Consider the following 24,423-nt stretch of genomic DNA (forward strand, 5'->3'; position numbering starts at 1 on the left):
GATCAGGTTTCCTTCGGACAAGATTGTGACATAGAGTTGGAGACCTGATATACCCCGAGGTAAGACAGTGAAGGTACACTGCTGGCCTTGTCAACTGAATGAAAACTATTTCTAAGGGTCCTTACTGACAGCTATTGATAAAAATGCATTTGCCAGATCAATAGCTACATACCATGTACCAGAAGATGTGTTGATTAGCTCAAGCAATGATACCACATCTAGAACAGCAGCTGCAAATTAGAGTCACAACCTGGTTAACTTAATAATAATCCACTATCATCCTCCAAGTCCCATCTGTTTTCTGCACAGGCCAAATAGGAGAGTTGAATGGGTATGTGATGTGAATTACCACCCCTGCATCCTTTAAGTCCTTAAGAGTGGCACCAATCTCTACAATCCCTCCAGGAATACAGTATTGCTTTCACTTCACTATTTTGCTAGGTAAGGCAGTTCTAGTGGCTTTCACTTGGCCTTTCCTACCAGAATAGCCCTAACACCATGAGTCATAGAACCAATGTGGGATACTGCCAGTCGCTGAATATGTCGATTCCAATTATGCATTCTGGAACTGGAAAAATGACCACAAATGGGTCTGGGGACCCACTGGACCCATTGTGAGGTGAACTTGAGCTAAAACTTCATTGATCACCTGACCTCCACAAATCCTACTCTGACTGGTGGATCAAGGTGATATTTTGGGTCTCCTGGATTTAGTGTCCCTTCTGAGCCAGTGTCTAATAATCCCCAAATATCTGATCATTTCCTCTTCCCCAGTGCACAGTCACCCTGGTAAAAGGTCATAGGTCTCCTTGAGGCAGGCTGGGAGGAAAGTTAACAGTATGCATTTTGGGAAATATAAAAGGACCCTTCCCCAAGTGTACCCAACCCTCCCCTCATTTGAGGGGTTCTGGGTCCATAAACTCTCTCAGGTCTGGGTATTGACTCAGGGACCGTGACACTTTATTTTTGTAATTCAAGTTAGTCTTCTGTCTACTTGACCTAGAATTCTTCTGCTTACATAGCTGAAACAAAAATTTAGTAGACTGCCCATCTATATTACTTCTAGGTACCCCATGACCTACTAGCCAATGCTACAAGTCTCTGTGAGTCACATTATTTTGACTGCTAATTTGAGTCCACTGTCCACTGTGGTGGCCATGCCCACCTTATCCACAGTGATGAACTGTCCCCACATGGCTTCTGACAACCAGGTATCCAATCATCCCCATTATGTTTAAGGATTCCAGCTCAGTGACAGCAGTTCCCTCAGAACTATCAGACCTACAGAGAAGGGTGACTACAGAACTCTTCAGGGATGATGGAGCTAGTCTCACAAATTTATTTCTCAAGATCCTGGTGAAAGCTGTGTCCTCTGGACACTCCTGGGGTGTGTGAGCAAGTCTTCCATGATAAATCCAATCTAACATTTCAATCACTCTAAGCCTCTGGATTTCTTCATCTACATTTTACCAGGGAAGTTCTGACATTTCAACCTCAGGCAATGTTGGCCACCTTTGGATCCATGTTTCAGCCAACCATCCAAACAAACTGTTAATGCCCTTTCTAACCCCTCAAGCTACAACACCAAGTGCAGAATCTCTGCTTAGTAAGCCCATATCAATAAATTCAGCTTGATCCAACTTTATATTCTTCCACCATTATCCCACACCATTAATATCCATTCCCACACATATTCCCCTGATTTATGTCTATATAGATTGGAAAACTCATGCAGTTATTTTGCAGTATAGAACCCTCGTGGGTCACACTTTGTATCTCACCTTTCAGGGCTTGTTTGAACTTTAGTCTAGTTATAGGTCTTGAAGAAAAGAGGGGTGGTAGAGGTGGGTCATGAAAAGAAATAGAAGTGCATATCAAGCTGATTACCTCAGATACAGTTTCATCTGGTGAAACAGGATTTTCCCCAGGGGAAGTGGTTACAGGGTTAGCAGACAATGAAGGATTAATCTTGTTAGGTAGAAGTTAGATAGCAAACTCCTGTGACGGGACTGGGGGCCAGGAAGCTATTTCCTCAAGGCAGGCTGGAGGTCGGGAAGCTCTTTCCTCAGGGTAGTTCATTACAGGTCTATCTAGCAAAGGCTCAGCAGATTCCAGGAAATCCATCTCCCCATTGCCATTATTATCAACCATATATCACCATCCCACATTTCAGGATCCCATTCTTTTTCAATTAAAGCCCTTACTTTAACAGCAGACACCTGCAAGGTTGAGATTTTAGTTTACCTTGTAAATCTGCTACTCACACAAACAGGCTTTCCGTCTGGTTTTCAGAGTTCTCAAGTCTGCTACCACAGGAAATAAGATTTTCTTTCAGGGCACACATGGAAACTTTTACATCATTCATACAGCACTTATGGTGCAAATTTCAAGCCTTCAGCTCATCTCTTTCCCTCATCACTGTATCCAACATACCTAACAACCAGCCAACATCATTATACCTCTTAATTTCACAAAACTCCATAAAGGTATCAAAAAAATTCTCAACCAGACCCTTGCCTCATATAAGCATACAATTAGCAAAATCTAATGGTGATATTTTAACTATCTCTTTTGCCAACTTACCCCATGGACTGCCAGTGCCATCTTTATTATTGGAAACAGAGTCATTAGTGCCTCTGAATCTAGTCAGAGTAGAAAACTAATTGTAAAAACCCATTTTTAAGATTCTGTTTTTCAAGAACTCCTCCTGGTACAATGCTGTTATGCTCTTAGAAAAACAGAGCCAACAGGAGATATCTGTAAATATGAGATTTATAAAGATCTCTTACATAACCATGGAAAGGGAAGAGTTTCCAAATCCGTAGGACAGGCTGTGTAGCTGGCAGCTCTGATGAATGGTATGGACAAACTCCAAAGGAGAGGCTTGCTGGCTGAAGAAGTACAAGAGTCTCTCTTCTTCCTTAAAAGCCTTCAACTGATTAGATTACCTTGCTGTAGGAGACACACTTTAGTTGATCGCAGATGTAATCAGCCACAGATGCAATCAACTGACTGATGATCTAATACACAGTTTTCCAGTTTATTAACCAGCCACAAAATATCCTTGCAGCAATGGTCATGCCAGTGGTTGCCTGACCAGACAACTGGGCATAATTATTAGGCCAAGTTGAAACCAGAATTCAACCATCACAAGCCCCATCTGGCATTGAATCCACTGGTTAGGTCCCCCTCCTAGATCTAATCACTGGAACTGGAAAGCCATGAAACCTCACTTACACAAGTCGGTCACATGAGAAAGCATATGGTTGGTATCTGCTGATCCTTCTCTCCTGAGTTTCATTGCCTTTAGGTTCTGGTTCTTTCAGTTTCTGCATGTCTTTGCTTGCTGCTCCTGGGCTTTTCTTTCCAAACTCTGGGTGTTTCTCTCTCTGTGAGCTCTCTAGGCATCCCCTGTCTTTTATCCTCTCATAAAGGACTCCCATAAAAAGGATTAAGACCCACCTTTGATTGGGTGGGTCCCATCTCAGTTGAAACAACCTAATCAAAAGGTCCCACCCACAAAAGCTCTGCCTCCTACATGAATGTAATAAAAGAACGTGGCTTTTGCTGGGATACATAACAATTTCAAACCAGCATGCCTTCCAAAGAGTGTGTGCTTTTACCAGAAGACAAGGGCAATACTGCCATCTGCCCCACCCAATTGCAAAGGCTGGGTCTGAGTCTGTGCAAAGGAGACCGTAGGCAAAGACTGAAGAAGTTGTCACCTGAGCACTGGATTGCACAAACTGTGGACCAGAATGGAGGAGAAGGGACCTGATCAATTATCTGTGGAGGAAATCTCAAGTTGAGCTTTGGGAGCCTGTGGCAACAATGCGTTGAACAAACCCCAGTATTCTTCTGCTGGCCTTCACAGTGCTGTTGGAAGTGCGCAATTACCCTCAAGAGTCTCTGGTGGCCTCAAAAGAAGAGAAGAAGAAAATGAGGAACTGTGTCAGAAGCCCCAGCATGTCCCCTTGAATACTGTGGTAGTTTAAGCAGGAAGCTGAGGGTCAAAATACAATAGAGACAAAGCCATCTGAATTTTTACCCCACCATCGTAAATGAATTTCCTTCTACATCACACTCTTCCTAAGGGGAGAGCTGCACCTTACGTATTTTTTCTTGGTGTTCTGCCTCCTAGATCCCAGGTCTAGCTGGAGAGCATTAACTGCAGCAACAAAAATAGCCATCATTTACTATGTAATGATGATGTGTGAGCTCTTGCTGTGCATGCTCTCATTTAACCTTTCTGCAGTCTTTGAGTAGGTATTATTTTGTCCCTATTTCATAGATGAAGAAATGGAGGCTTAGAAAGTTAAAGTGCCCTGTTCAAAATAACACAAGAAACAGCAAAACCAATTTCTGCTCCAGGTCTGTTGACTTAGCCGTCTGCTTTCACCCACTCCCCTCCACCAACTCTTCACATAGCCATGCACTGTCTCTGAAATGACCCTCTCCTTTTCTGTACAGAGTCATAAGAGCTGTTTGGTTCATTTCCAGAGGATTTAGCCTCACAAAAAGATATCTGAAAGAACGTGGGACTCTTAGCTGAAATGATAAAAGGATCATAAGTAGATCCCACTGTGTGTGCAGTGAACAAGCTGAGACTTGTGTTGGGGACCGCCTCATCCATCTCTCTCTAGAATGAGTGCACCCAGGACCCCTCTTGCTCTGGCCAGCCTTATGGAGAAAATAAATGCAGCTGTTTGAGAGCACAGCTCTCCCTAGCCCATTGGCGAAGTGGATTGTTCCCAAGAACCTAAGACTTTGAAACAGCGAAGTTACAACTAAAGAGCAATTGGGGTATTGCATATCACTAAAAAAGAATTATGACAATTAGCTGAGATAGAAGCATTCTATCACAGCCTTCAAATTAAAAGCCACTATATTATAATGATGTATTCCTATTTCCACAGGTGTAGTAATTATTGTACTAAAGATAATGGGGTTCATGTTAGATACTACAGAAAAGTATTGCCCTGGTTTTAAGTTTTTATTAATGAGCAATATGGCACTGTCAGCTAAGGCACAGAAAAGAAGCATTGCCACTGGTGATTGGTGGATTGGTCATTGGATCTAATTTTGGTTATTGGATCAGTAAAGATAGGAGCAAATACTTCTCAAATGGGAGGGGAGGAAATGATAAATTTGACAAAAATAAATCACCTTTTGAGCTTTCAAGTCTTTCAACTGAGGCTTTGGTTAATATAGTTGACAGCCTTTTCTCCTTGCTACTTGATATGTGGTTATCAAAAACCATTTGTAATGCTCCTATTTTGTTCATGAAAACATATTTTAATTGAAAAATCATTTGCCCATAAAATTATAATCATCAATTCACATTCCACCAAAAGGCTGCATTATGACCATAAAACAATTTGTAAGTGGATTCATTTTGCCCACTAAATCACTTTACATTATGTTATGAACAGAATGATTAAAGCAAGTTAACATTTTGTTGGCAAAGTAATTATGTTCTTATGTATTTCATCCACACAGATACTTATACTAGAGTCCATTTGTCTTGTTGACAGAACATCCATATATAAATTGTACAGAATGCATTTTATTTAGTTGATGCAATTAATTTTATTCACCAAACACTTTTAAATTTAAGCTAATTTTTTGTCACAGAAATAAATTGGATTGTGGGGAAAAATTAATCTTGCTTACACGATTCATACTCACAAAGTTTCACCAAACAACTACACAAGTTTACAAACAGGTAAACAAAAACTGGGAGAAAATAATGGGTAAGAACAAAAGTAAAACTTGAAAAAAATGTTCCTCCTGAATTTGTTTTATTAAACTCTTCTATGTATCTAGGGAAAATAAAATCCAAAGAAGCCTTGAAAATGAGAGGATAGAGATGGCAGTGAAGAAGAGGGGATTCTCTTCTCTGAAGGATTTGACTGGAAAAAGGCATCATATAACAACCTGAGTTGCTCCTCAATTAGTGTCTCTTTATAGCCAGCCTACTCCCATGATGATAGAAATGGCTTTGGACCTTTTGGGGAGATAGCATAACTTTAGTAAGCCAATGATGATCTAGGAATCCCAAGTGGGTCCCAATTTGGGGTTTAAGAGGTTTTGCCATAGAATGTATCCAAAATAAGTTCCCTAAAACCAATTGTGAGGACCAGAAAATGGTCCATAGTGCATTATGGGCTTTAGACCCACCTGTTCATCCTTGGAATTTCTGGGTCTGGAACTGCAGCATCTTTGCTGCGTGAGCCTGAATTTCTTTGCCCAGGACTCCAGCACCATCCAGAGGGCAGGAAACTGCCTCTCTGTCCATGACACCCTCACAGCATGGGCCTGCACAGGGCTGGCACACAGGGCAATCAGGAAAGACATTATTATCATCAATGCATATTTTCTGAGCACCTCACTGTGTACATAAAATATAGTCATTGGGGGAAGATCGGTGATAGATTCACTTCTCAGTACATTTTTTCACTCTCATGAGTCTATAATTACTTCCAAATAAAATTAAAAAAAACAGAAAGATCTAGTATGGGAAGCACTATGATGCAGAAATGCAGGGGATTATACAGGTATGGAGAAATGTCCGATCCTTGGGGGCAACAAGGAAGATTCCCTGGAGAAGGGTGGTGGGCTGAGTAGTAGAAGAGAAAAGAGAACCCTCCAGCCTGCTGAATGCCTGAATTGGTGTGGGATGAATGAAGGAGCCCTTTTGCAGTCATATTTTCTAGGCATGTGCTGTGAGCCATGGAAGGAGTGCTGGGCTATAACAGTGACTGAGTCACTGAAGGGCCACCATGACCCTTCCAGGTTCACTGGTTCCATAGGCTCTGAAAGCACCCATTTTTCAAGGCTTGCCCCCATAAAACACATCCACAGTGTGCTGGTTTGAAGTGATGCATGTACCCTAGAAAAGCCATGTTTTAATCCTAATCCCATTTTGTTAAGGCAGCTGTTTATTCTAATTCCTATTAAGTATTATATGTTTGAAACTGTAAGCAGATCATCTCCCTGGAGATGTGATTTAATCAAGAGCGGTTGTTAAACTGGATTAGGTGGAGGCATGTCTATTTGGGTGGGTCTTGATTAGTTTACTGGAATCCTATTAAAGAGAAAACATTTTGGAAAAAGTGAGAGATTCAGAAAGAGCAGAGAGCAGAACCATGAAACAGATAGTCTACCAGCCAGCGGCCTTTGGAGGTGAAGAAGGAAAATGCCTCCCAGGGAGCTTCATGAAACAGGAAGCCAGGAGAGAAAGCTAGCAGATGATGCTGTGTTCACCATGTGCCCTTCCAGATGAGAGAGAAGCCCTGACCATGTTCGCCATGTGCCTTCTCACTTGAGAGAGAAACCCTGAATTTCATTGGCTTTCTTGATTCAAGGTATCTTTCCCTGGATGGCTTAGATTGGAGATTTCTACAGACTTGCTTTAATTGGGACATTTTATCAGCCTTAAAACTATAAACTTGCAACTTATTAAATTCCCCTTTTTAAAAGCAATTCTGTTTCTGGTATATTGCATTCCAGCAGCTTGCAAACTAGAACAATCAGGTTCACCCAGGATTCTGCCAGGTGACACCAAGTTTGTCAGGACAACCACCACTCTCATCTGGCTCCACTCTTCCTTAGCTGATTCAAATTCTAATGATGGGATCTCTGACCCCAGGCCAGCTGGTGGGTAAGTAGATTGGGTAGAGGCTGTTGTCCATCAAGCTCTCAATCTAGTTCCATCAGTGCCCATCACACAATTCAGGGAACTGACACTCCACGAATTGTTTCCAACCTCCACCCTCCAGGAACATTTCTTTTTTTTACCCAAAGTAATCTAGCTTTTCAGTCTCATTATAAAAGTTATCCATGTATACACAAAACTGAACAAATTGGCAACTTATTCATATATTTTAAAAGCAACACAGTTGAACCCTCATAGCGCCTACTGGAAAACAGCAGGAGGTTCTAAAGACCAAGATATAATAAGAAAAATGATAACTGGTATTACTGGGTGTTCCAAGATGCCAAGCATAGCTTGATGTACATTTTTATGGAACACACATAGCAACCATATGGAAACTGACACATCTACGTTTTACATATAAAGATACAGAGGTATCAAAAAGTTGACCCACTTGTTCAAGGCTTTCACAGTATGTATCAGTGCCAGGATCCAAATCTAGCTCTAACTCCAGAGTCTGAATGTTGATGAGACATTTTCTTTTCCACTAGAGAAAACCAGCTTCTCAGTTGTCTCAGCTGAGCTTCTCCGCTCATCTTGCAACTGCTGGCCACTTCCCTGCTTCCCACACTGGAACTGAAGGAGGCTGGAGCTAGCTGGAGATGGTGACCCAGTGACCTATGCAAACACAGCTTCCTGACCTTAATGACTCACCTGCAAGGCAAATGCATCCCTTGATATCTCTTGGACCACAAGGCAAAATCCCTCAATAGCCCTTAAACTTTCTGTAGATATATGGAAACCTTTTAATAGTCACATTAACACAAAATTAGGATATTTCTCTCACTTAAGAAAACAAAAGAGAAAAAAGGCTTTTGCTAACTGTATATTGTTACTTTAAATTACTGGGAGCTGTTTTGTAAATGAATTTTCCTAGAAAGTTTGAAAATGGAGAAGGATGTTTTACTCATTGATCTGACACTTTCCTAAAATATCCTCCAAATGGAATACCAGCAAGGAGAGCAGCATATGTTTTCCTCTCCACTATGGGCTTTTAATGAAATGTAAGAACCACATCATCACTGATTCCTGGAAAAACAGGTTGTTGTGAATCTTGAAGAACTTATAAAGTTAAAAATTTGGTTTTAAAGGTAATTATATTCCCCATCCTATTGCTGAAAATTAAATGAGAAGTTCCAAAAGCCAAACTCATAAGCAGGAGACACTCTATGTGCCTAATTAGATGTTCTGTTATTTGATATTCATGACAATAATAGCACACCATCGCAGAAAGAATTGTGCCAGTTACATTACATGTGAAACTAGATTTATATAAAGTTGATAATTAAGACCTCACGGTACCAAACTATCTGATCATTGCATTCAGAGGCCCAGTCAATCACCCACTGTTGAACAGATGAGACAGTGAACGACAAGGGTTTCTTTGAAAGTCATGGCTTGATGGAGCTCTAGTGATATCGACATTGGCTACATATCAGAATTGTCTAGAGTGCACATTAAAATAAGATGCCTTGGAATCATAATTCAAAATTCTGGTTTAGTATCCCTAGGGTGGGACCCAGGAATCTGCATTTTTATCAATCATTCAACCTATTCAGGTGCCTGAGATTTGGCCCTAAGATTGGGAATCCCTGGTCTATCCATCTAGTCAGGCTTCAGCAGAGTTGGTTACAGTGCAAACACTCCACGGTGATGTTGGTCCAAGTCCTGACTCACCTGGTCACACAGGCTCATAGTTAGCTTGGCTCTGTCCCAACCCGAGCGTACCAACTCCTCCTAATTTGAAGTTCTAATACTTGAGTCTATGATCATTGATAGATTTAAGATCTTGCATTGTCCCAGTGTTAATATTTAAAATATCTTTTCTATGTTTTCTTGTCTTAAGAAAAAGAAATAGTGTCTATCTCGTTAAGTGTTAATGTGGATTAATGAGGTAACCTAGGGAAAAAGCTTGGGACATATTATGGGACAATAAATGTTGGTTATTAATATAATTCTTGTTTTGACATAACATGTATCAGGAGATATTACTTGTCTACTTTACAATGGAGCCCTATCAGGTTCTCAAGCTTAGATAAATTCTTTAACTTTGTGCAGGCTTCAGGGACTCGGCTGATTGCTGCCATATGGAGAGCTGCTGAGAACCAGTGTGTACATTTGCTTATCTTTCAGACTTGACATGAGGCTTTGGTCCTCATATTCCAAGCCCTGATCTTCCAAGCCATCCACAGAAGGCCCAGCAAATAGCCAAGCACATTTCCAACAATCACTTAATTTGTAATAGCCAAAAGTTGGAAACAATTCAAATGTCCATCAGCAGGAAAATAAATATATTTGGTGTATTTGTGTAATGGAATATGACCCAGAAGTCCAAAAGGATAAACTACTGACAAACATAACAACATGGATTAATCTCACAGGCACTAAGTTGAGCAAAATAAGCCAAACACAAAAGAGCGCATACCATACGATTCCGTCTACATGAAGTTCAACAACACAAAAAACTACTCTGGGGATAAAAGTCAGGCCATGGTTACCTCTGGGCCATATTAACAAGGAAGAAGTAAGAGGGAAACTTCTCATGCTGGATATGTTTTATATCTTATTGGTATTTACACAGACAAAAAAAACTGATTGAGCTTAATTTTCTAAATGTACATTTAAGAATAGTACATTTTATGAACTTTACTACATGCATTACATATTAATTTTTTTTTAATTTAAGGCATAAGATGCATTTAAATGCCAATTCTCAGTGAGATTTACACCCTTTTAAACTTACTTATGTTTGAGCCTCAGATTTCTGTTGAAGCAAAGGTGGTCCACAGTTCAAGGTAGGAACAATGGAGAATGAGAAAAATTTTCATCTCATCTTCTTCAACTTTTCATTCACTCTCCCCACACCCCACCCCTGCCCAGTGTTTCTAGCATTCTTTCCAAGGCATCTAATGATTATTTCATTTTCATTAATCAGATCATTCTGCTGCCTGATTTCTCAGACAAAATATTTTTCCCCAAATATACATACTGGATTTATCCCTTTCCAGTGCTAGACAATTACTCCTACTTTTAGTACCATAGTCCAGGGCACAAAACAGCTCTCAGCTCAGGATTGAATGCGGTTTCTATCAGAAGCAAATTAGGGAAATGCATTTGTTTAGTCTCATGACAACCAAGATCAACCATAGATCCTCTGCTGCCTTGTAAAACAGCCAGAATAATGGGCTTGAAATTTTTGCCTCAGGAAAGATTTCTAGTTGAGTTGGAGCAAAACAGTAAAATTCTCCTTTTATCCACTGCCAAACGTTAACTTTTGATTACATTCAAATCTTTTCTCACCTCAGATGCTCTTCTGAAGGAGATATGCTGAACTGAATTCTCAAAATCTATCTGCAAAGATTGAAAGCAGATTCACCTGACTCTATGATCACAGTTATAGCACTTGGAATCCATTCATTCATTCACCAAACATCTATTGAGCATCTGTTGTGCTCAGAGTAAACATAACTATCTCTGGCCTTGCAGAGCTTATATTCTTGTTGGAAAGAAATAAAATAAGATAATTTCATAGACTGATAAATTATGTGAGCAAATAAAATGGGAAATAGCATTTTAAATGCCCAGAAGGATAGAGACATTTTATATAGGATGGTCAGAGAGAATCTCTTTGAGGAAACAACATCTGAGCAGAGAACTGAATAATGAAAAGCAGTAAGCCATACAAGTACTGGGGAAACCAACCCAAGCAGAGAAATAAGCACTTTCAATTGTCCCAAAGGGGAAAATAATCTCTGTGAGGTTTAGGAACAGAGAGAAATGGAATTCAAAGCAATCCTTGATTTTGTCTCACTACCTGGTCTTCCTACCAGGACCTCCTCCTTCTTCTGATATTCAGCAATGGCCCTTGGTAGTACCAAGGTATTGTCCCCTCCAGAAAAAAAAAATGCTAACTAAAATGTCAGCATCCACTGATTCCTTTTCCAAACTCCTGCTGAAGAAGACTCTTTTCCCTGGTTTCAACCCTAGCTCAACTCAGATTCCTGCCCTTCTGAAAGACCAACAGGAAGGTCTTCCTTGATTCAACTGGATTATGTCTGCAGATGTTCCTTATAAGAGAGTTGTCCTCTGGAAGAAGAAGCTGACTGAGACAGCTCTAGAGCTGAATCAACACAACAGGGGAGATCATAAACACAGCCAAGAATTAGTGAACCATTTGCAATTCCTTTGTCAAGACTAATTGTGAACTCACTTTAAGTAATATACCCTTTCTGATCAGGAGCATCATTGCCCAGAAAATAACATGCTGGTGTTTCACATGTGGCATTTCACATAATTAAGATTTCACAGTTCAAACAATGGCTTGATGTTTTATTCCTGAAATCAAAGTTGCTAGTCAATTAAACAGGGCCCACACAGAGCTCTAGACATAGGCAGAAACTCAACAAAGATTTGGTGACATCACTCATTCAATTTCTAATTCTTCTTCTTGGTTCTCAGGCCCTAAGCAAACTGGCTAAATGCAGTTTGGATGTTCACAGCCATTAGACTCCCTGAGCATACCAGAAACTACCAGACAAAGCTTCGCAGATGCTGAAGAAGACTCCTGTGTTTCATAAGCTTTGAATGATGGAATGAGAGGGTTGCCAGTGAAATAGAAAGGCCATGCCTGGTGCTTATGATAATAAGTCTTATAAGAAAAAGAAATACTGAAATTTAAAGAGACAATATAGAGCAGTAGCTAAGAGCAAAGACCTTGAGGTTGAAACTCTAGTTCCACCACTTACAAGCTGCATGAATTTGCTCAGGTCATATCATTTATATATTTCCTCATTTCTAAGAAAAGGAGCAATAATAGTCCTTGCCTTTTGCTGGTCCATCTGCATCCTCCACCCCCAAACTGACTCTCCACTCTCCTTGCCATCCTCTCTGCCCCAGGAATCTGACCTTTCAGGACTGCCTCACTCAGGCATCCTTGCCCTCTAGTTTCCATTTGGTTTGATTGATTCAAGGCAGCTGCAGGAGATTGGAGAGTGTGAAGAAAGAAAGATGAGGTATAGTTCGGGCAGTCACTGAGTTTCTTTATCTCTGGACACAGCTTCTGTCCTGAAGCCCTACTTTCAATGGCTACGGTACTTACTGAATTCTGATACCACCCCATCTCTTCCTTGCATCTTCAGACTAAGAGGCATTATAAGCTGGGTTTGCCAAGGAAGCAAATCCTGAGATGGGGATTAGAATGAAGGTATTTTATCAGAAAAGGCCCTTGGGATCAACCCCTATAGGGAAGGGAAGGAAGCAGGATTGAGCAGATCCCTGTTAACTCCATCTGACATCTCTGAAGCTGGATAGCCCTTGAGAGGAACCAGGGCCCTGTCCCACACACATCCACCAGACATTGGATGCAGGGGGCTTTCTTCAGCTAAAGGCAATTCCCAGCCTTCCTTCTGGCTGACTCCCACCAGCTAGGGGAATGAGTACACCAGGTCTGAAGAGGCATTTGGGCAACACATCACAGCATCTGCTATGGAGTGATGACATCTTCTCCCCTGCTGTCAATCCTTAGCATGTCCCCACTTTCAATTCCCTTAACTCCACTCAAATCTCTATAAAGAATCACTTAATTAAATTCCCTTTGGGTTATTTGATGTCCTGCTGGAATCCTGACAGGCATAGCCCTTCATAGGCTTGTTGTGAAGATTGAATAACTTGTTAAATATAAAACCTAGAACAGTGCCTGGCACAGGTGAGGATTCCAAACATGTTCATTATTATTAAGAAACTTCTGTCACCCTTGGCTGGCAAGGAGGGTTCTTCCATCCCAAGGTTTCCATGAACAGGTGGTCAGTTTTGTAAGAAGTTCTGAAAGGGAGCCCAGGAGTGGAGTGATGCACAGTTGAGGATTTTTCCCTGAAGGAACTGATTTTGAGCAGGCTTTTAAGTGTCCAAATTATAAGTGTAACTGAGTTTATGCTACCAAAACAATGCAGGCACTTCATCTATTCATTCATTCATTCATTCAAGGATGAAATAAAAAATACATCATTTCTGCTCTCACAGAGTTTACAGTACAGGGGAGAGGCAAAATATACAGGAAACCAAGAAAATATATATTTTTAAATTGTAATAATATGCAGTGAAGGAAGTAGATGATATGCAGAGCTAAAGAGAAATGGGGACAAGGAAACTAAATAGGGTGAACAGGGAAGACTTTGAGCAGCTAGCATTTACACTGAGATAACTAAGGGATGTGTTAGTCTTGGGCCTGCAGGGTGGACCAATCCACCTGCTCAGAATGTACAGAAAAACTGCTGTGGACTCTGGGGAGCTGGGTGCACAGAGGTGAGAGTAGGCAGGCATGGTATGTGGAGAGGAGTATGGAAGATGTGAGAGGGGCAGGCAAATGGTGTGGGAGGGGAAGCAGGAAATGAGGTAAGATCACAGAAGAAGGCAGAGACAAGGTATACAAGGGCTTGTAAGTCATGGAAATTTAATTTTTTCTTCCATGGGAAATTGGGAATGAAATGTTTTAAGCAAGGGAGGAATGTAATCTAATTCATATTTTTAAGAGGTCATGGGGGCCACTTTGTGGAGAATGGCCTGGGACTGGGCAAGCAAGAGAACGAAGAGACTTGGAAGGCTCTGATTGCATATAGAAAGAAAGCATCATGACAGTGCATGTAGAGGGGAGAGGAGAGGTTCACATATATTTTGGACTTGATAATGAATGGGATGAGATGGAAGAGGGAAAGGGAAAAATAAGGATGAACTAACTGGACTGAACAACAGAGTAGACAGCGGTGCCATGCACTTAGATGAGAAATGCTGAGGTAAACAGGTCCGGCGAAAAGTTAAGGGGTCCATTCTGGACATGTTGAGTTTAGACATCTCTAGGCAGAGATGTCTATCAGGCAGATGTGTGATTTTCTGGATCAGAAAAGATTCCAGCCTGTCAACATTGGCATTACTGGTGGTTAGAAGGCATTTAAAACTGCAGGAATGAATGAGATCAACTGGTTGGAGATTGCGGAGGTCCAGAATCTTACCTGAGGAAATTCAGCATTCAGAGGTTCCATTCAACACATTAAATATCAATTGTGTACAAAGTTCACATGATACCACATATTATTTTATCATGACTATTTCATGAATATTGCAACTTAGATTATCCAATATTCTTCTTGGCTACAAATATGATATATCTAAGCATACTTGCTTCTATGCTTGAGATGTAAAAGACTTTTCATACCACTTAGGAGGTTTCAATGTATTAACTTTGAAGTTTGGACCCCATCTGGGACAGATGCCATATGCACACTTTTTACATGGCATTTGTGAGTGCTCAGATACCCCTAAAGGATTTGGTGGACAGCCATTTTGAGTGAGATACAGAAGGCTGTAAGGAATGAGGCAAGGTGAAGGTCTTTCCTACCAGCCTAGTATTTGGGTTTTTAGATATATCCCACTGGCCAGAAGCCACCATGGACATCTCTGGCTAGATGAACCTCTAGCTGTGTGGGTTAGCTTGAAAAGTCTTGGAGCTTTGCATAGGTCACAGCCTGTGGCCTTTCACTCCATGAAGGCTCCCCTCGCCAACCCATCCCTGCTTGTCTCAGATGTTCACGCCATCTGGTTTCCAGAGAGTTCCTGGAAAGAGAGCCATCTGTTTCTTGTTACAGTGTCATTAGAATAATTATGATAAAGGTGAAACACATACATATAAATCAGGCCTCTTTGGTTTGGCTTTTCCAAGAAGGACATACATTCTCTTCTTGGTAATGTTTCACTGATACACTCTTATCCCCAAGCTCCCAACTCCAGACCAGCCTGGAAATAACCTCTGCAACTGCCAAAATTCAATCCAAAACAATGTTAGAGCAGGATCTAGGGGTACAAATGAGGAGAACGTATGTGGGATGTAAGAAATTTACATGTTACCCCACACAGGAGCATTTTCAGCCTATAAGAGACCCCTCTGGAAAGAAGCAATAAATACAAATAAATGAATTATAAATGGAAGACTCTCAAGGATCAAGTAGGCAGGAATTTGACTCCTAGAATACTATCTAATGCCTGTTAATTTATTACAATATTCAAGAGACCCCAAACTCTTAAATAAAGCTAACCTCACATGCAAAAAACTCTCCTCCAAGATATGTGCCAGAGATGTGGAGAAGGAGCCAACTTTGTCAACCTCCTATCTAGCAATCCACCTTTCCAAACACAGAAGGGGACAAGTTAAAGAAGTTTATCTTTCATTCTCATATACTTGAGATTTGCAAGACTTTTCAGAACACCTAGGAGATTTCAATGTATTAACTCTAGATTGAAGTGGAATGATGTACAAATGGATTTTCACAAAACATTTTACTGGAATCACAGCCCTTTCTCTACTTTAATTTAGTCTGGATTCAAGCACTAAAATATCCCAGCATCCAGGAGTGGATTCATATTTTATATGAGGTGTTCACTTTTTCTAAGAGTCAGGTAATCAAATCAGGCCCAAATTATCTAGATTTCACACAGTTTAGCATAAAATTAATTAGTTTGGAGAATTAAGCAACAAATAAACACACCAAACAGCTAGGCCCCCCTAATTACATGTTTACATTTTACATCCTGCTCCTTTCATTATCCCAAGGAGTTGCTTGTAGCATGACTTTCCCGTTAAGAGAGAGGAGCCCACCAAATGATTTCATTTTTATGTCTGCAGAACCCCTGATAAAGTGACAGCAGCATTGAAGCTCTCCAAATACATTTTATTTTCATTAAATGGCTAATCTAAAACCAATCAACCAAGACATATATAGAATAGCTGCACTGAATACAAATATTTCTCTCCTCCGGAACGCATGTGAAAACAAATCCACAGTAATTATTCAGACAGACAATGCTTATTAAAGAGAGTTTGACTTCAATGTGTTTGACACCATAGCATGTGCACAGGGGTGATGGACAGACAGTAAGCTTGGATAGGTCTCATTAACATTAAGAATATTACTGCAAACAGCCTAAATATGGAAAGGATGCAAAATACCGGAAGTATGAATCCCAAACCTTGTTGCCTCCATAAACTGTCTACTGCTGTGCCAGAATGAACCAGCAGCATGTCAGAACTGGGCTATGGAAATTAATGATAGGGAATGGTAGTCAAAATGAGAAATTAAACCTGGTGCTGGTGGTGTGAATTAAACAGTGGCTATAAAAAAAGAGGAAATAATAGCAACATAGGTTCACATCAACACAAAGACTATGTGAACACCCATACTTGATGATAAGTTTCCAGTCATCACTTTATTATTGATCATAATATACAAATGCATTTAGACCCTTCCTTTTTTGGTGCAACTGAAACTTTCCAATTTTAGGGTCTATGCATTAGCAAGCACACCTAAAGCCTTAACATAATAGAAGTGATTACAGGGTATAGATGAACCCATTGCCCAGCTAAATTTGGCAGCTGAGTCCTGCTCTCACAGTTGTGCTCAGTAGGAGACCCAGAATTCCTGGTAAAGCTTAACATCAGTTCTGGACATGGGGGAATTTACTCTATTCCCAGAATGGCTTAGCCATCTGTGGAAGTGCCTCTGCAACGCCAACCCAATTCATCCTTTTAATGACTGTGTTAACCAAACAGACATATTTATGGAGTACTTATCCTCTCCAGGAGCGAGTTGTCCCAGAGGCATATCCCCCCAAGGACGGGGATGAAAGAAGCCATTTCTTTCTCTGAATATAGAGCCGTCATCAAGCTAACAGACTCCAAATACCATTTTGCTTGGCTTGAAGACCCAGCCAATTTCTTTGCTCTCCCTTGTTGTTTTCTGATGAAATAAAACCAAAGGAAACCTCAGTGGAACAATTAATTTCCTGAATATATGAAATGCTTTGGGGAAAAGTAACATTTTATAAACAAGTCTTTCTCCTACAAGGGTCACACTCTCTCCAATCTCAGCAGATAAATAGAAATGGATTTTGTAATTCAGTATTCGGAAAGAATAATTTACGCTCTGAAATGAAACTAATGTTTGTTATAAATAAGATCTGAATGCACTTACTTCTCTTGTTTCCATAGCCTGTATACCTCCCAGAAGCCCAGGAAACCCATGGCTAAACCAAGAGCCGCTGGCCCTAAGGATGGGGGAAAGAAGAGGAGCACGTCTGCTCCTTTAACATTCAAGTTTCCTGCTCTGTAAAAAGTGGGCTCTAAAACCCAGGCTCTACCGTGCAAAACTTGTAAAAAAAGATACTTTTCACATCAAAATCCAGACTTCTCTCTTCTTTAAAAATAAAAAGAAACTCTGGCAGCATTGGGCCCACATCCCTTCCTGGCAACAAATGGCTGCACCTGAGTGGTATTTACTGTTCAGACAGTCCTGAACTCACTGGATGAACACAGTACCCCCCCCCCCCCCCCCCCCCCCCCCCCCCCCCCCCGCCAAGCCCAATTGTCTCCCGGTGTCAATTGTTCAGTGTCAATTGCTGTTTGTTGTTACATTTGAGCTATTGTTAACAATAAAAGGAAAAATGACATATTTTTGGTACCCATTAAAAATGGTATATAGAAAGATAGTTTAAAAATGTTACATGAGTTGAGAAACATGGGAGAAAGCTTATTACTAAATAGAAATGAGGAACATGTCTACCCCTGGCCTGCTTTGTCATTATTTCACCTTTCTGGGAAAGGGCGTGTTTCTACTGGAGCAGGCATCACAATGTGTGCAGTGACTCAGAACAGAAGCCACCAACTCACCAACTCACCACTTTCTGGTTCAAGGTCGGGGCAGAAAGTACTATGCAAATTTGGGGGTGAGACATTATTTCTAGTTCAGTCTTTCAATCAATCTAGTATTCTTACCCTTAAGCTGAGCCCACTTTTACACTCTCAAATTGGATATCCTATAGTTTGTATACAAGTGTATAAGGCAGACTCATCTCTACTACAAGCTCGCTGGTTAGTTTCAAGGCATTCTATCAGAGGTTGAGTGGGATCTTCCTAGGTGTGAGGTGAGGTGAACAGTAACAGACACAGGGAAATTCACCAAAGGGTAGAAATGCTGAAATCTGGCTCTTTTGCACAGTATGGTCTCAGGGGATCAAAACAGAAAAATAAAAACAAAAAGCCAACAATAAACATGAGAGTGACTCCAGAGGGAGAATTCCTTGTCTTGTTTTCCCAATCTGATAAAGCCCTCCAACTGGAAGAGGTATACAACATTAATCACTCTACCTCTCTGACTCCTAGTCACTTTTCATTGCTCTGTCTCTTTCTCACTCTACCATAGGATGCACGAATACTCCTGATTGCTAACACCTTTTATAAACACTTTTATTAAAAGCTGGAAGGCTGATGTGTTGCTGTAGAGACTTAGACCATGAATCTCAAAATCCTAATAGTTTAAATTACATTCACTGCCAGTGAAAATAAACCCATGTTTCTGGCACCATCAGAAATGAAGCTTTCTCTCAAAGCATGTGTTTCAAACCTTTCTTGAACTTACAAACATGGAATTTGTTAGATTTTTCAGTTTGATTTGGGAATGGAGATTGGAGAAGAGTCAGAATCCTGGTGACACATAGATGGTCCTGGGGAGAAGATGGGTACTGTGTCTTGTAGGTTATCCAATACTTTGCTTCTTAAAAGATATTTCAGGATGGGATGAAAGACAACAAAATCATTATTCACAGCTGGCTGGTCAGACATGAAACCCAGCGAGCTCTCCCTGGGAACTGAGATGCAAACACTATGTCAGAAGAATTAATGAAGGTACATCATATACTTAGGCTAGTGTGTTATGTCTCAAAGAAAAGCTTAAAGGCATATTTGCCATTTCCATCCCTATGTAAATCGTGGAACTTGGCAGGTCACTGACCTAAATGGAAATGTATCAGTTAGCTTTTGCTACATAACAAACTGGCCCCAAACTTAGTGGCTTAAAGTTGCAAACATTTATTATTTCTAATGATTGTGTGGGTGACCTTTCTAGTCCACATTAGGTTGGCTGATATCTGCTGGGCTTTTTCATCTGCAGTGAGCCAAATGACAGCTTGAAGATCTAGGATGGCCTCAACTGGGTAGTTGGTAGGTTGGAGGCCAGGGATCTCAATTCTTCTCCATGTTGCCTTTCAAACTAGCTCAGGTTCATTCACCTGGTGGTCTAAGAGTTCTAACAACAATGGAACAAGCTGCAATAGACAAGTGCTTCTCAAGTTTCTGTTTGTATCAATTTTTGCTAATGTCTCATTCACCAGAACAAATTACTTGGTCAACCCCAGCATCCTTGTGAGAGGAGACTATCTAATCACATCGACACAAGGAGAGAAAGAATTTTGGCCATTTTTTGCAATTTACTCACATCATCTTAGCATTCAAAGAGGTCATTAAATTGGAACTAAATTGGAACAAAGAAGTCATATAAAACAGAGTTAGCAAGGATTGGTGTAGTGGTCTTAGGCTGAATTTCCCTAGAAGCAGTCTCTGAGACAAGAATTTGGGTATAAGAGTATATTTGGGAGGAGATCCCAGAAAGTACCTGTAGGAAAGTGGGAAAATAGAGAAGTATGTAGGTAGTATGGGTGAGGCACTGACAGCATCGCTACAGTGAAATTTACCTGAACGAGGTAACCTGGAATCATCTCCCAGCTTCAGTACTTACTTACTTGTGTGACCTTGCACAGGTTACTTTACCACTCTATACCTCAGTTCTGTCATAATGGTGCTTAACTTGTAGAACTGTTGAGATAAACAGATTTTTCTATTTAAAAGTAAAATGCTTAGAATAGTGTCAGGACATTTCTTTTTTATTTGGCCTCAAAATCCATTAGCGTCCACTTGCCTGAAACAGGCCTAGGTTCCAGTTAAGGCTAGAGGGAAAGAAATCCAAAGGCACTTTTGCACTCTGAGCTGTAAGAATTAAATTCTTAAGTATAGCAACTAAGATCACTTTTATTATTAAGTTTTCTGCAGTGGTGAAAAACAAGTTACAGAGCATAAATAAATAAGTAGAAGAGAAAGCCTGATACTAGGGGAAAAACTTAAATTAAATTTCAATAAGAATCATCATCTCAGCACTCACATCACAGGCCCAGCAAAATCAGTGGCTGCAACACCAGGGCAGAGAGCTGGTGAGGGGGTGGGGGCCGGTACCTGGATCCCATCTCCATCCAGTGACAGCTGGCCCAACTTTTCATCTCCTCTCTTTGACCACCCCCACCACTACCAGGAATATCTGCTCTGAGGTCTAGCTACACTATCATTTTGCAATTTTCTCACAGTAAAAGCCCCAGAGGTCCTCCTAATAATGTTTACGTTAACTTAGGTTTATGAGAATCTATTTGGGATGAGCTTTCTGCAAAGAAACCTAAGCCAGCCCAGAAACTGGAAACACAAGTCACTGTGAAGCAAGCCTGCCCTTCTTGTCACATCTCCAGGACTCCACTGCCACTTAACCTTTCCCATTTCCTGTACACTTTCACTACTCCCAGATGGACTTCATGGGATCAGAAACCCCAATCTCTGCCACCACGTTATCTCTATATATAGAAAAATCAATCACTGGGCTTTAATGAGCATGTTGTACACACCAAGCCTTGTTCTGAATGCCTATGTCACTGTTGTCACTGTATTTCTATTTTACAATTGAGGAAACTGAGTCTCAGACAGCTCAAGTAGCTTGTCCAAGCCCACAGTGCAGGCAGGTGGTAGAGCAAAGATTGAAATCCAGGCAGAGAAGCGACATAGAGAGCACCTCTGTATTACCTGGCCATATCCTACCTCTTCATAGCAGTGTCTCTTGGGCACAGCATTACCTCCCTGACTAGAATGTGAACCTCTTGAGAGCAGAGAACTTAGAATTCTTAAACTTGAAGGACTCTATGAGATAATTTAATTGAATCCAATCCAGTCTTCCGTCAAATGCAAGCATCACTCATTTGTTATCATTCAACCCTTGCTCAAATAGTACCCAAAAAGGAGATACCATAATTAGGAATTTCTTCTTTATTCTTACTCAGGAGCTGCCTCCCAGTGCAATCAGATGGCTTCCACTTCAACTTAGCAGTTCTTCAAATATCTATAGACAGCAATTCTGTCACCTCATAGCCTTTTCTCCCCGTTCCAGAAACTCCCCATTACTTTTGTCTATATCTGAGAAAGCCTGACATTGTGTCACCTTCTCCATCCTGGCCACCCTCCTCTGAACATTTTCTTGTTGACCATGACCTTTCCAAAGTCTGATTCTCAGAAATGAATAAGTCAAATGTGGCCTGCTCACAGCATCACGTGGTGTCTTGTCAACAGCTCCTACCATAGTGACTGTAGAAAATGTGCTGTCAAATGTTTCTGTAGAGAAATGGCCTAATATGTATGAATGGTAGGATCAACAGCAAATGTAGTACTCATCCATCATCAACTGTTTCTAAGCCTGAGTTTCCTCATCTAAAACTAGAGCTGTAATCTCATTCTTTTCCACCTCAAAATTGTGTGGAGAGCAATAAAGACAGCACATGGAAATCATAAGATATAATTTAAAAGTCATGTTACATATTAATTTATGTAATTATCAGAGTTACACAGACCAACCTTGGCCAATAATTAGAGGGATAAAAAGGTAGGTCCATCCATAATAAAAAAAAAAACCAAAAAACTGTGACTTAATCATGACCAAATGACCTGATCAGCAATTTGGTGGGACCAACAGTGAGCTCATCTTTTCCATCCCTATGGTTGGTAGCAGTTGTTCTTATGGACCTTTCACCCTTCTTTTGTTAAAATAGTACCCCAATGATCCACCCCTCCCTCACTCTCATGTCATGACCTTAAGAGGGATTAACCCCACCCTCCAGGCCTAGAGGTGGATCCTGATTAGCTTTAGCCAGTGGACTATATCCCACCATCTTATCTACTGTGACTTGTTCTTGGGTGGACATTTGACCTATATCACGCCAATGAAAGTCAAGCCTAGGACTTCTCTTCAAATGTCCAGTAAAGAAATCCTCTCTTTTCTGCTGTGCATGCACAAGGAAGGCTGTGTAGCTCCTGAACTACTAATAGTCATCTTGAGGATTTGAAGAAAAAGCCTGATAGAAAATGGAGCCAACATAAATGAAGTGGAGGCAAGAAATAGAGAAAATAAATCCTGGATATACTGTTTGAGGCTAAATCACACTGCACCTATGTATTTTTCAATTACACAAGCCAATGAATTTTCCGTATTGCTTAAACCGGTCTGGGTCAGATTTTCTGTTACCTGTAATCAAAAAAATTCTGAATAAAGTCCTCTATGGCACTCTCCATTTTCTCTCCCTTTCTTTGTGTAACTGCTGAGATAAAAATACAGAAAATAGGAGTTCAACCATCCCCAAACATTCCAGTCCATAAGACTCCAGAAACATGGGTCAAACCATGAAATTCTCTCTCTTATGAAATAGAAATAGTAGAATTTTCCTTAGAGAGTTGTTTGGGAGATTAATGTATATTAACTGCTTTGCACATTGCATGACACTTATTAGGCATGCAGCACATTTTTTTAATTACCCAAAGGCATGTTTTTACTGTGTCCCCAACACTTGACGAAGTTATAATTACAGGAGTTAGGGGTGCAGAAATACACTGTTACAAGTATAAAATGAAAATTAAAATCTGGCCAAAAGAAATATCCTTTAGGAAAGGGCAACTGAGGATAACTCTCTGAGCTCAAGGCTATCTTCTCTCCTGAGGGCATCAGTCCTGGCTCCTGGAAGCTAGTGCCAGCTCCAGGTAAGTCTCTTATACCATTGAATAGCTGTTTTGAAATAACTTTGATGACTTGTCTACTTTCCAGAACTTTGGTTTCACCAGTTTCTCTTCCCCTCTCCCAGTGCTCCTGTTCCACCATGCTCCATCTGTGGAAGTGCTAAGGCCACCCCTCAGATCAATGTGATGGCCTCCTATCTCATATAGAGTGATGGCCTTCTATCTGAGAGTCCTAGGGAAGAGGAACCTAGGCAACCCAGAGCAGTAATACCAACACTCCCTGGTCTTCCCTTCTTTTAGAACAGTAACCTCTTTACCTCCAGAGATGCCTCTGAACCCACAGATAACTGGACCATGCCTCCTGCCCAACCCAGTAAATATCCTATCCTCCTGGGGCTCTCTGCTCACCAGGAACTACAATAGCAGCCCATGAAGTGTTCAATGAATGCTTCATTAGATCCTATCTGGCATGTACATTTTTAGAGATATCTCATTTATTTTCATGCATTTGTTTAAATGTCTAGCACTATAAGTACTTGATGAATCAATTTTAAATGTATTTTATCCTAAAGTCACCAAAGCTTCAGAGTTTCAGCAAATGCCCTTGGCACCTCTCTGTCCCTGTCTGTCTCCTTCTCTCTCTTCATTGTCCAAGTCATATCCACTGAGCTTCAGGAAAATTTCTTTTTACCAGCTCTGAGTGAAAGCAGACCCTTTCACTTTTCACTGTCTCTAGTCCACTACATAAAAAACATGCTTATGTTTAACTACTCCATATAGTTAATGTTTATCTTCTACAAAAAATGGAGCCTCATGTTATTTCATTTAAATCTTCTGTGGGTCCTCAGAAAATGGAATCATTTTTGGTAACAAGAACCACTACATGGACTTAATTAATTTTCTCTTGAAGCTGAAGAGAGAAGAAGAGAGAAAAAGAGAGGGAATAAAAAGAGGAGGAAGAGGAGCAGGAGGAAAGAGAGGAAGAAGGAAAGGATGAGGAAGAAGAGGAGGACAA

At 40.7% G+C, this 24,423-nt stretch overlaps 1 long non-coding RNA gene across 2 annotated transcripts in view; it reads right to left on the bottom strand.

The window, feature by feature from the left end:
- LOC143660269 (uncharacterized) overlaps positions 1-21,489 on the bottom strand; it is a 40,699-nt gene extending 19,210 nt beyond the window's left edge. Inside the window, exons 1-2 of one of the 2 annotated variants that reach the window (XR_013163905.1) lie at positions 21,435-21,489; positions 20,336-20,408 (exon numbers count right to left, since the gene is read on the bottom strand). This is a non-coding gene — a long non-coding RNA (uncharacterized LOC143660269). The remainder of the gene's footprint in view (positions 1-20,335; positions 20,409-21,434) is intronic. The other variant, XR_013163906.1, reaches the window with a different exon arrangement.
- Positions 21,490-24,423: the final 2,934 nt, after the last annotated feature.

The sequence above is a fragment of the Tamandua tetradactyla genome, chromosome 16, assembly GCF_023851605.1.
Source record: "Tamandua tetradactyla isolate mTamTet1 chromosome 16, mTamTet1.pri, whole genome shotgun sequence".
Lineage (NCBI taxonomy): Eukaryota > Metazoa > Chordata > Mammalia > Pilosa > Myrmecophagidae > Tamandua > Tamandua tetradactyla.